The sequence below is a fragment of the Corvus kubaryi genome, unplaced genomic scaffold (assembly GCF_017639235.1).
Source record: "Corvus kubaryi isolate FWS band 111438036 unplaced genomic scaffold, C.kubaryi_AGA036_p1.0 37249, whole genome shotgun sequence".
NCBI lineage: Eukaryota > Metazoa > Chordata > Aves > Passeriformes > Corvidae > Corvus > Corvus kubaryi.
In genome coordinates, this window is record NW_024581072.1 from 4208915 (window position 1) to 4217747 (window position 8833).

General features: G+C 40.0%; 1 long non-coding RNA gene across 1 annotated transcript; it reads left to right on the plus strand.

Annotated features, from left to right (window-relative positions):
• Window positions 1–2522: 2522 nt before the first annotated feature.
• On the plus strand, window positions 2523–7517 carry LOC121662397. Its single transcript, XR_006015277.1, has 3 exons — window positions 2523–2639; window positions 2840–2937; window positions 4491–7517. It is a non-coding gene; the product is annotated as an uncharacterized LOC121662397 (long non-coding RNA).
• The last annotated feature ends 1316 nt before the right edge of the window (window positions 7518–8833 follow it).

The window sequence follows — 8833 nt, forward strand, 5'->3', positions numbered from 1 at the left end:
GATGACCTCTCAGTAGGAAACTCAGCTGTGCTTTGTTGCTATTCTGGTTTTTGACATGGGAATCTTGTCCAAGTCTGCCAGAATGATTTGAAAGCAGTCTTTGTGATAGCACAAAATCTTATCTCAAAGCATTTTAAACTGGACTTAAATTCAGTATGGAAAGAAATTGCATAGAGCGGAGAATTTTGTGGCAGGGAATCACCACCTAGGGTCTGGAATACGGGGAAGAACATCTCAGTAGATTAAAAGCTACCTTTCTGTCTTCTTGATCTTGAGTTGCTATGAGAACTGCACAGTCTCCCTGTAAATTAACATCTGTGTAGCGACTTAATAATATCAGGGCTGCCTGAAATTTGTATAATGCTGCAGATTGAAAGTTGTGTCTTATATCCTCACTGCCTTGTCTCGTAACAGTAAAATGTGCTTGTTTCATAGAATCACAGAAGGGTTGAGGTTAGAAGGCTATCTAGAGATTCTTAATCCAGCCTTACTCATACAACAAGGGTCAACTAGGGTTGTTTGCTCAGAGATGTGTCCAGCTCAATCTTGAGCATCTTCAAGACGAAGATTTCACAGCTTCTCTGGCCAGCCTGTTCCAGTATTTGATCACATTCCAAGTAACTAAGTTTTTCTTTTGTTTCTGGTTTTGGTTTTGGCTTTTTTTTTGGTTTTTTTGTTTTGTTTTGGTTTGGGTTGGGTTTTTTTTTGGTTTTTAGTTTTGGTTTTTTTATAATGACTTTTTTCCTCAGATTTGCTGTATATAATGCATCTATAGCTAGACTGGAGTGTCAAAACTGATGCAGATGCATTGCTCATCAGCGATAAGGGCTGGTTACCCCATGGCTCAGGGTATAATTCACCAGAGGGGCTTTGCAGGTTGCTGCTGTTGAGAGCGTTATACACTGTGTTGCTATCAGGCAGCCTGACTCGTGCCATGATGCATTTCTGCAGCTGCAGCAGTGCCATTGCTGCTCCTGAAAGTAACCACCTCATAATACGGAATGAGCTGATTTGCTTGTGGGAGGCTTTGTGTGACTGTGGGGCTTGGCACTTCTTGCTGTCTGCTTAGAGCAATGTCTCAGTGCCTATGAAATAAAACTCATACTGCTTTTCCCAGGCCTGGCCTTTCTGTACAGTGAACACAGGTGTGCTTTTTTCCTGATCTCTGTCACAGTGAACATTCTCCGTCATAGTAAACAGGCAATTTGAAAAAACTCAATTGCTTGGTAGCTGTATTAACCAGGACGTTTGATGCCCAGTTTAAGCCAACAAACTGAAATGGCAAATGTTGCCTGGCAATTTGTATCGCTGTGCTTACAGTATTTTTCATTGTCTCTTCCAAGTCTCTCATTTCTGTGATGTCCTCAGGAGAAGCTAGTGATGCTGAGAAGTACAAACAAACTGAACCTTCCCTGATCTTCTCCAATTCTGAGATAAGGAAAATGGAGGTAAAGTGTGTAATAAAGCTGGGGCTCATTAGACAATCCCTGACTAGCTGGCCTGGCTGCCTTCTGAACTGAGAGGAACATGGGTTTCAAAGTAGGACATGATGACATCTAAGCCCTGTATGTGAAATTGTATGGAATATTTCCCTAGGTGTGGGTAAGTCTGTAGGTTAGATGTTTTGAGATACATTGACACTGACCTCTGTAATTTATATAATCTGTCTAATATTCTTGAAGTATCTTAGTCCCTTTGGATCATGAGGACTCTTTTAGAGTCTTTAGGAGAATATCAGTTCAATAGACTTGTGAAACTACTTGTTTGATTATGGTTTTCTGATTATATTCACCATCTGAGTACAGCACCCAAAATCTGAACTTCTGGTTTCCATATGTGTGCATGTGTTTCTGTATGATCTGTTTTCATGCAGTATCAGGTTTTTCAGATCCCTGTGGAGAATTTCCTGCAACACTGACGAGAAGGTAGAATATGAAAACAATTTATAAGAAGTGCTAATATTAGGTGTGAGAATACTTGTGCCACTGTATGCACACAGTAAAGAATATTGGAGAGGGTTCTGCATTTGCTGTAGCAGAAGGGGAAAAAGCCTGGAAAACATCAGTACTTGATGGTATTTTAGGTATCAGTTTAGAAGAAGACACAATGATGGTGCTAGACATTTGCTGCCTATGTTGTTGCACAGCAGGTTTGTGAGCATAAAAAAATTAGTGAGTTTGTGCAAAGATGGTCCTTATTTCCAGCATTAGCAACAGGTAGGACTCATAATACTTCTCCTTTCCTGGCAGTTTTTTAAAAGCACTGGTGAGGAGTATTGATGCAGAATGTACAGGCTGTGGGGTTCAGAACATGGGACTTCAGGGCCAGCTTTTTGACTGCTGAATGGGAACAGTGATTTTTCCATTCTCCCACCATATTTGACAGTTCATGCTGAAAGTCTTTCATGACAAAATCTGTTTCATATTACATAAACCATGTGCAAGCTAGTGGAAAAATGCTACTTCTGAAATTATTCTTTAGTAGTTTCTGCATTGGCTGTCTTTTGCCATTATTTGGGAAAGGGCAGGAAGCCAGAGGGAAGAGGAGCACAGGCAATCTCTCTCTGTGTCATTTCATCACTCACAACATGAAGATCAATCTGAACAACTGGGAACATGGTTGCCACTGTCAAATACTGAGTATGTGACATTTTGTTTTCCGTTGCTATGTGTACTGGATGGTTGTGTTGCTGCATGCATGCCGTCTTCCTTTGATTCACTTTCCAAGCAGGAATTGGAGGTGAATGTTTGTCATCCGCTTCTGGCAGTTTACAAAGCATTAGCCTTTAATTTATTTTTTTTTAAACAACTATTCATCTAATTTTCTTCCTGTCTTTCAGCTCAGTTTCCCTGTGCTTTCCTTGGTTCCTACTGCGATTTCAGAGGCATGGAGCAGCTGCAGTGCTGACCTGCTGACTAACAGGTTCATGAGACGTCTGTAAGTCTTTGTTGGTCTTGTTTGGCTTTGCTTTGTAGAGGAGTATCCACTGGTGTCGTAAGTGCATCTGAAGCTTTTGTCCTCTGCAATGCTTCTGCAAAGAGCTGCATGTCCCAGCAGATGGAGTAAGATAAACAGCAAATGCACAGCCATTGATATGTGCTGGTTCCCATCACAATTTGAATGAAAATTCAAATGGATTTCATACTGCTAACAATATAAATATATATATAGATTGTAGTCAGCTGATTGGAAGGGCTGGATACTTGCCCCTGCTTTGCAGTTCTGTGAGTTAGTGTTAGCTGGGATGGCAGATGTCTCAGAAGTAAATTAGCAGTAACAATCAACTGGAAATCGTGTATTTCCCCAAGGTCCACAAGCACCCTATTGTCGTACAAAGAGAGATAAATCCAGGAAGGATGTTACTAGTTCTTAGGGAATTAGTTATTCAGTCTTTTATTAATGGAAAAAAAAAAAAAAAAGGGATATTTTCCATAATTCAGCATCTTTTCATATAAAACAAAAACTATGTCACAAGGACAAACCTTATATTATTCAAAAGCCCATAATTCTGCAGAGCATTTTGCAGGCATAAACAACAAACCTTGGGTTACTTACACAATCAAAAATACATGTCTTTTCAGTTGCCTATTGCGGGAGTATGCCAAGAACCAAGCCAGAAATTACCCCCAGGAAGTTTGTTTTTGAAAATAGGCAGGTTGTGTTAGGATGCATGGTGAGCCTGTGGGAGTTAGAGGCTATCCACATGCCATGTGTTTGAATGTCATTGTTGCGCTTGCTTAGGCTTGTAAATTGGCCCTTGAAAATGCCAGAGAAATAATAATAAAAAAAAGACAGGGATCTAATCCATGTTTATTTTCTTGAAGTTTTCTTCTGTTGTTTTGTTTTGTTTTGTTTTTATTTTTAAATACAGTTCCTGCTTCTATGAGTAAACTGGGAAAACTGGTAGCTTTCCTGCTTGAAAATTCCCATATCTTCTGCTGTATTGAAATTATTGTTCCTGGTGCTGTGAATTGTTACCTCTGCAGAAGATTATGCTGCTTTCTTTCCCTTAATAAATTACTGCTTTTTCTACCCCATCTTTTTTACTACAGTTTGGGCTTTATTCAGTGACTGAGATCATAAATGCATATGAGTGTATTTTAGCAGTTAGCAGCCATCTTGCAAAAATCTTGAGTAAAAAACACGTTTGGGTGTTTTTTACAGGACTTCTGACATGAAGTAATAATATAAGGCCGTTGAATAAACTGTCTACGCAGAATGCTAGAAGGTGAAATTTGTACTAGAACTATGATATCATATGTCTGACTAAACTGTATAAAATTTATAATTTTCAAGGTACATTTATCACAGTCATTCACAATCCTACCCCTGAAAAAGAGAAACAAACAATAGAACAAAAAACTCCCCCCACAAAAACCCTCTCATATTAAAAATACGTACATTACTTAATCTGTATACATATATATGTGTAATTTGATCTTAATATGGTTAGATTATGTAACTGCTGTTTCTTTCCCTCTCTGTTTTAGTTTCTCAGCATGACTGCAGTTGTCTACAGAGATAATTGGAATATTTTTGCTCCTGTTACCCTAATGAGGGAGGGCAGAAGTGTTGTTGCTGTTTCACAGATGAAGGGAAAAGAGGTCAAGTGGATTTTCTCAAGGTCACACAATGACATCTGCAGCAGAGCTGTGATTTGAAGCCAAATCTCCTGAACCACAGAATTTTGACTATTAAAAGATCAGAATATATTGGCTGTAACAGCCATGAAGACACGCAAATCAAATGCATAGTTTTTATGCCTTTCTTCCTGCCCCCGCCCTCACCAACATAACAGCAAACTGTGGGCTTTGTTTATACATTGGTCCAGCAATATAATAGCTCTTTATCATTATCCTTGATAATGCAAAGCTTGGTTGAACTGTTCATCCAGTCCCGTAATTATTGGCATGGGAATACAGCACAGGAACAACTATTTTCAAATGAGTATTTATTTTGAAGTAGAAACATGCCTCATTGTTTCTTTCCTTAAATCAACTGGGTAATAAAAGCTAAGACATTCAGCTCCTGATCCTGAAAGGAAGGATTCCAGGTCGTTCTCAATTTCTACCTTTAAAACTCACCTTTGCTGAACTGCGTTCAGAAAAAGTTTAATTTATGATACTCACAGCCTGCCATTATGTGTAGTAGTGATGTATTTTTCCTATGTGCTCCACTGTCTCCCTGCTCCTGTTTGGCTCTGTTCCTTTAAACAGTCAGCATATTTGGACAGAATATCTTTTCCTGCTATCCTGTGTTGCTTTCAGGCTTTGGGGGCCGATTGAAATGCAAACCAGAAACAGGGAGTTGCATCCTAGACACCCCTTGCCTTTTCCCCACTGACTGGAGTTGTCCCCACTGGCTTAAATCAGCACATAAGTCTGAGAGGCTGCCAGCGTTCTGCAGAGACTGAGTGGTTCTGCTTACCACGTTTTGGGGTAGATCTGTTCTGATACCTTAAATAACCTGATCTTCTGACAGTTTGGTCTGTCTACTTTAGCACTCAGCCCTTGCATTTTAACCTTGTCTGTGTTATCCCCTGTCTCTTGTGTGTTGATTAGTTGAGAAACTGGAGCTAGGTTAGTTCTGGTGTGCAGAACTGTAACAGCTTTCCCCCACACCTGGCAGTTTCTGTTCTCATTGACAAATCTCAACTCCAGAAATACTCCGCTTTTTTTCTTTTTTATTTCTTTTCTTTTCATCCTTTTCATTTTTGGCAGTTTGGTCTGCTTCTGAACAGTTTTCATTTAGGGTCATATTTCTGCTGACTGCAAAGATTCTGCTGATTTCTGCTGCTTCTCTGCTTCATTTTGTCCCTTGCAAATAGCCAGTGCTGGACTCTCTTAGAAAACTTCACAGTGGACAACTTGGGCAACAAAAGATATAGGTATGTACAACTCTGAACTCTGGAGGCCGTAACACTCAGTGAAGCTTTCTGGACTCACTAACATCCTCTTTTCACTCACAGAAGAAAAATCAGAGGGAAATGCCATGTATAGCGGATTACTAGTTCCCTTGGTCCCTAAGCATTCATTTCTGTAGAGAAGAAATACTGGGAAAAGAAACAAACTGTTCAGAGCTGGAAGAGTTTGCAGCCCTGAGTAAATGTGGAGCAAGGCAGGCTACCAGTTCAGGGCCAGGACATTAAATTATTTATTTCGCCTGAACTGGCCTAGTTGGTCTGTTTTGAGAAGGTCGCTGTATTGCACTATTATGCTTCCATTGATATGGCTGAAGGCCTGGTGTATCTTCATCAGCACTTCAGTCATATGGTTTTCACTGGTTTTGAAGAATGCATTGACGTGACTAGGGACGTAGCTTGCTCAGATTTAGGGGTTCTTCTATAGGCAGCAAGGTGTGTTGCTGTTTTTCAAGGAAAAGGAATATTGTCAGATTTCCCCGTTTAGTGAGAAAAGAGGAAATTGAATAGACCCAATAGTTTAGTTCTGTTATCCAGGTGATCCCATTCATGACCAGAATTTCCTGGTCTAGGAGAAGGACCTCATGTAAAACCCTCTTGGCTGCAGGTTGGACAGGGGTGTCTGGGACTGGCAAGCTCCTCTCATCACAATAGTCCTTCACCCTACTACACAGGTGCTCAAAGTAGAGGTGTAAGTGTGTCTGTAGATAAGCAGTTCTGCACTACCATGCCAGGCTTTAATGTTTTCTGCAAAAAGCTCATGCTAAGTCAAGTCCCCTTAACTATTGCTTATGTGTTGTCTTGATTTCATCTGCTATTTAGAATACTTCTGTAAGAGCACCTGATTGTTAGCCTTGCTCTTCAATCTTCCTCTGCTCAGGACTCTCCTTGATAATTGCGTGTGACTTCAACACCTTTCCCTCACCTAAGCTTTGGACAGAACAGCATATGGAGATTTTGCCCAGCCTTTCCTCTAAGCATGTCCATAAGAGACCTCTCTGCTCAGTAACAAGGTGATGAGATTTCAGTCTTGCACATACGGTTTGTGGGAGCAGTAGGGAAGCAATGCGTTCCTTAAATGTACCTCTGACAGGAGAGAAAATGGCCTCAAGTGGCAACAGGGGAGGTTTAGGTTAGATAATAGGAAAAATTTATTCAGTGAAGAGTGATCAGGCATTGGAACATGCTTCTCAGGGAAGTGGTGGAATCCGCATCCCTGGGGCTATTTAAAAAACATGCAGATGTGGTGCCTAGAGACATGGTTTAGTGGCGGACATTGCAATGCTAGGTTAACAGTTGGAGCTGATACCTTCATGGTATTTTCCAACCTTAGTGATAATATGATTCTATGGTGCTAGGATTCCAAATGTCTGCAAACGTTGTCTGTATCCACATGAAGTTGGTGACTTCATTGTTGACAAATAAATACTATTTCTGAAGCAAGAAAACCCCCACAAGAACAAAACATGGTGGCTTTGAATGGATGCCTGAAAAATAGTGAGAATATGCCAAGTTATATATTTTTCCTAAGAACATACCAGCTTGCATCTGCTCAGGGGATTTTCTGAATAAACTGTTTCTTTCTTGTTTAAGAGAATCTGTCCGTTGCATTCCTCTGGTATTTTTCAGGTTCTAGCAAACTTCAAGAATTTAACTCTTTTGACAAGAAGTATTACCAGCATAATGAGATGTTGTATGAGGAGCTACCTCTTCAGGATTATTTTGATCCTGGTCTCTCATTTTTCATGTAATACTTCTTGGAAGTCATGGCGAGCTGGTGATTGCTCTTGAAGAGCTCACTTTCTTTTGCAGCTTCCATGTGACCTCACACATCACTTCTAAACATTCCCAGTCTACTTTAGCCACTCTATGCTTTAGATATTTGAGAGCTTTTCAACAGCTCAGCAGAACAGAGATATTTTTCCTACTTCTGTCTTCGGTCCCTTTCTTGTGCTGTGGTCTCTGGCCAAAAAAAGGCATACAATTCTAAAGAAGATAACAGAAACTTACTGTTTTGCAAGGTGTCTTTCTGTGTGAATGAGTGTTTTAGGTTGCTCACAGAATCACCAGCAAAGGTACTGGCAAAAACAGGTTTAATATAAAAGTGAAATCATAATGAATTATAAAAAATTGGACTGAAACGTAAGATCAATTAATCTGAAACTAAAATCAACCAAAAATTATCTATGTGGAGCTTGGGGATGGAAAAGGGTAAGGATGGAAAGGGTAAGGATTCAAAAAACAAGGGAGGTCATGCCACTGAGTCAGATGACTCTCTTCTGTGCAAAACCTCACCCTGGACTTGAACAGTAGTTTGTGCCTAAAGAGTTTAACAACACTAAAACAATGATCTAATTTAAACAATTTACAAAAGATTCTACAGAATTTACTTCAAGCCCTGTTTATAGCCCTAACTTACCTACCATCCTAAAGTACTTAAGAATCTAAGGTTCCAAGTAAATTTTCTGTAGCATATTCACACAGACCTAGAGTATGTACAAGGTACCTGTGAAAATTCTCCCTCAAACTCGGTGAAGTGCTCATGTCAGATGTCTTTGCATCTTCTCAACAGGCAAAGGGTTGAGCCTCAAGGAGTGGGGGTATCAGCCCAGTGTCTGTCATCATTGTTCAACAGTGGTCATGCAAGTGCAGCAAATCTGAGAGTTCTCTGGCTCTGTGAGTCCTTACTCAGATGGAGATGCTGGAAGTCAGAGGGTCTCACTTAGGACCTCTGTTTATAAGTTCATAAGAATGCTGGCTTTTAACACATTGACATCCTGGCCACAATCTGAGTTGGTAACTTTCTATTAAAGTTCAATAACAAAAATGTTATTCCTCTTGGGTTGTTATTCAGGTGAGAAAAATAAGTTTCCAATGGTGTTTGTTAAAACTAGGAGCTCATTAGACAGCACC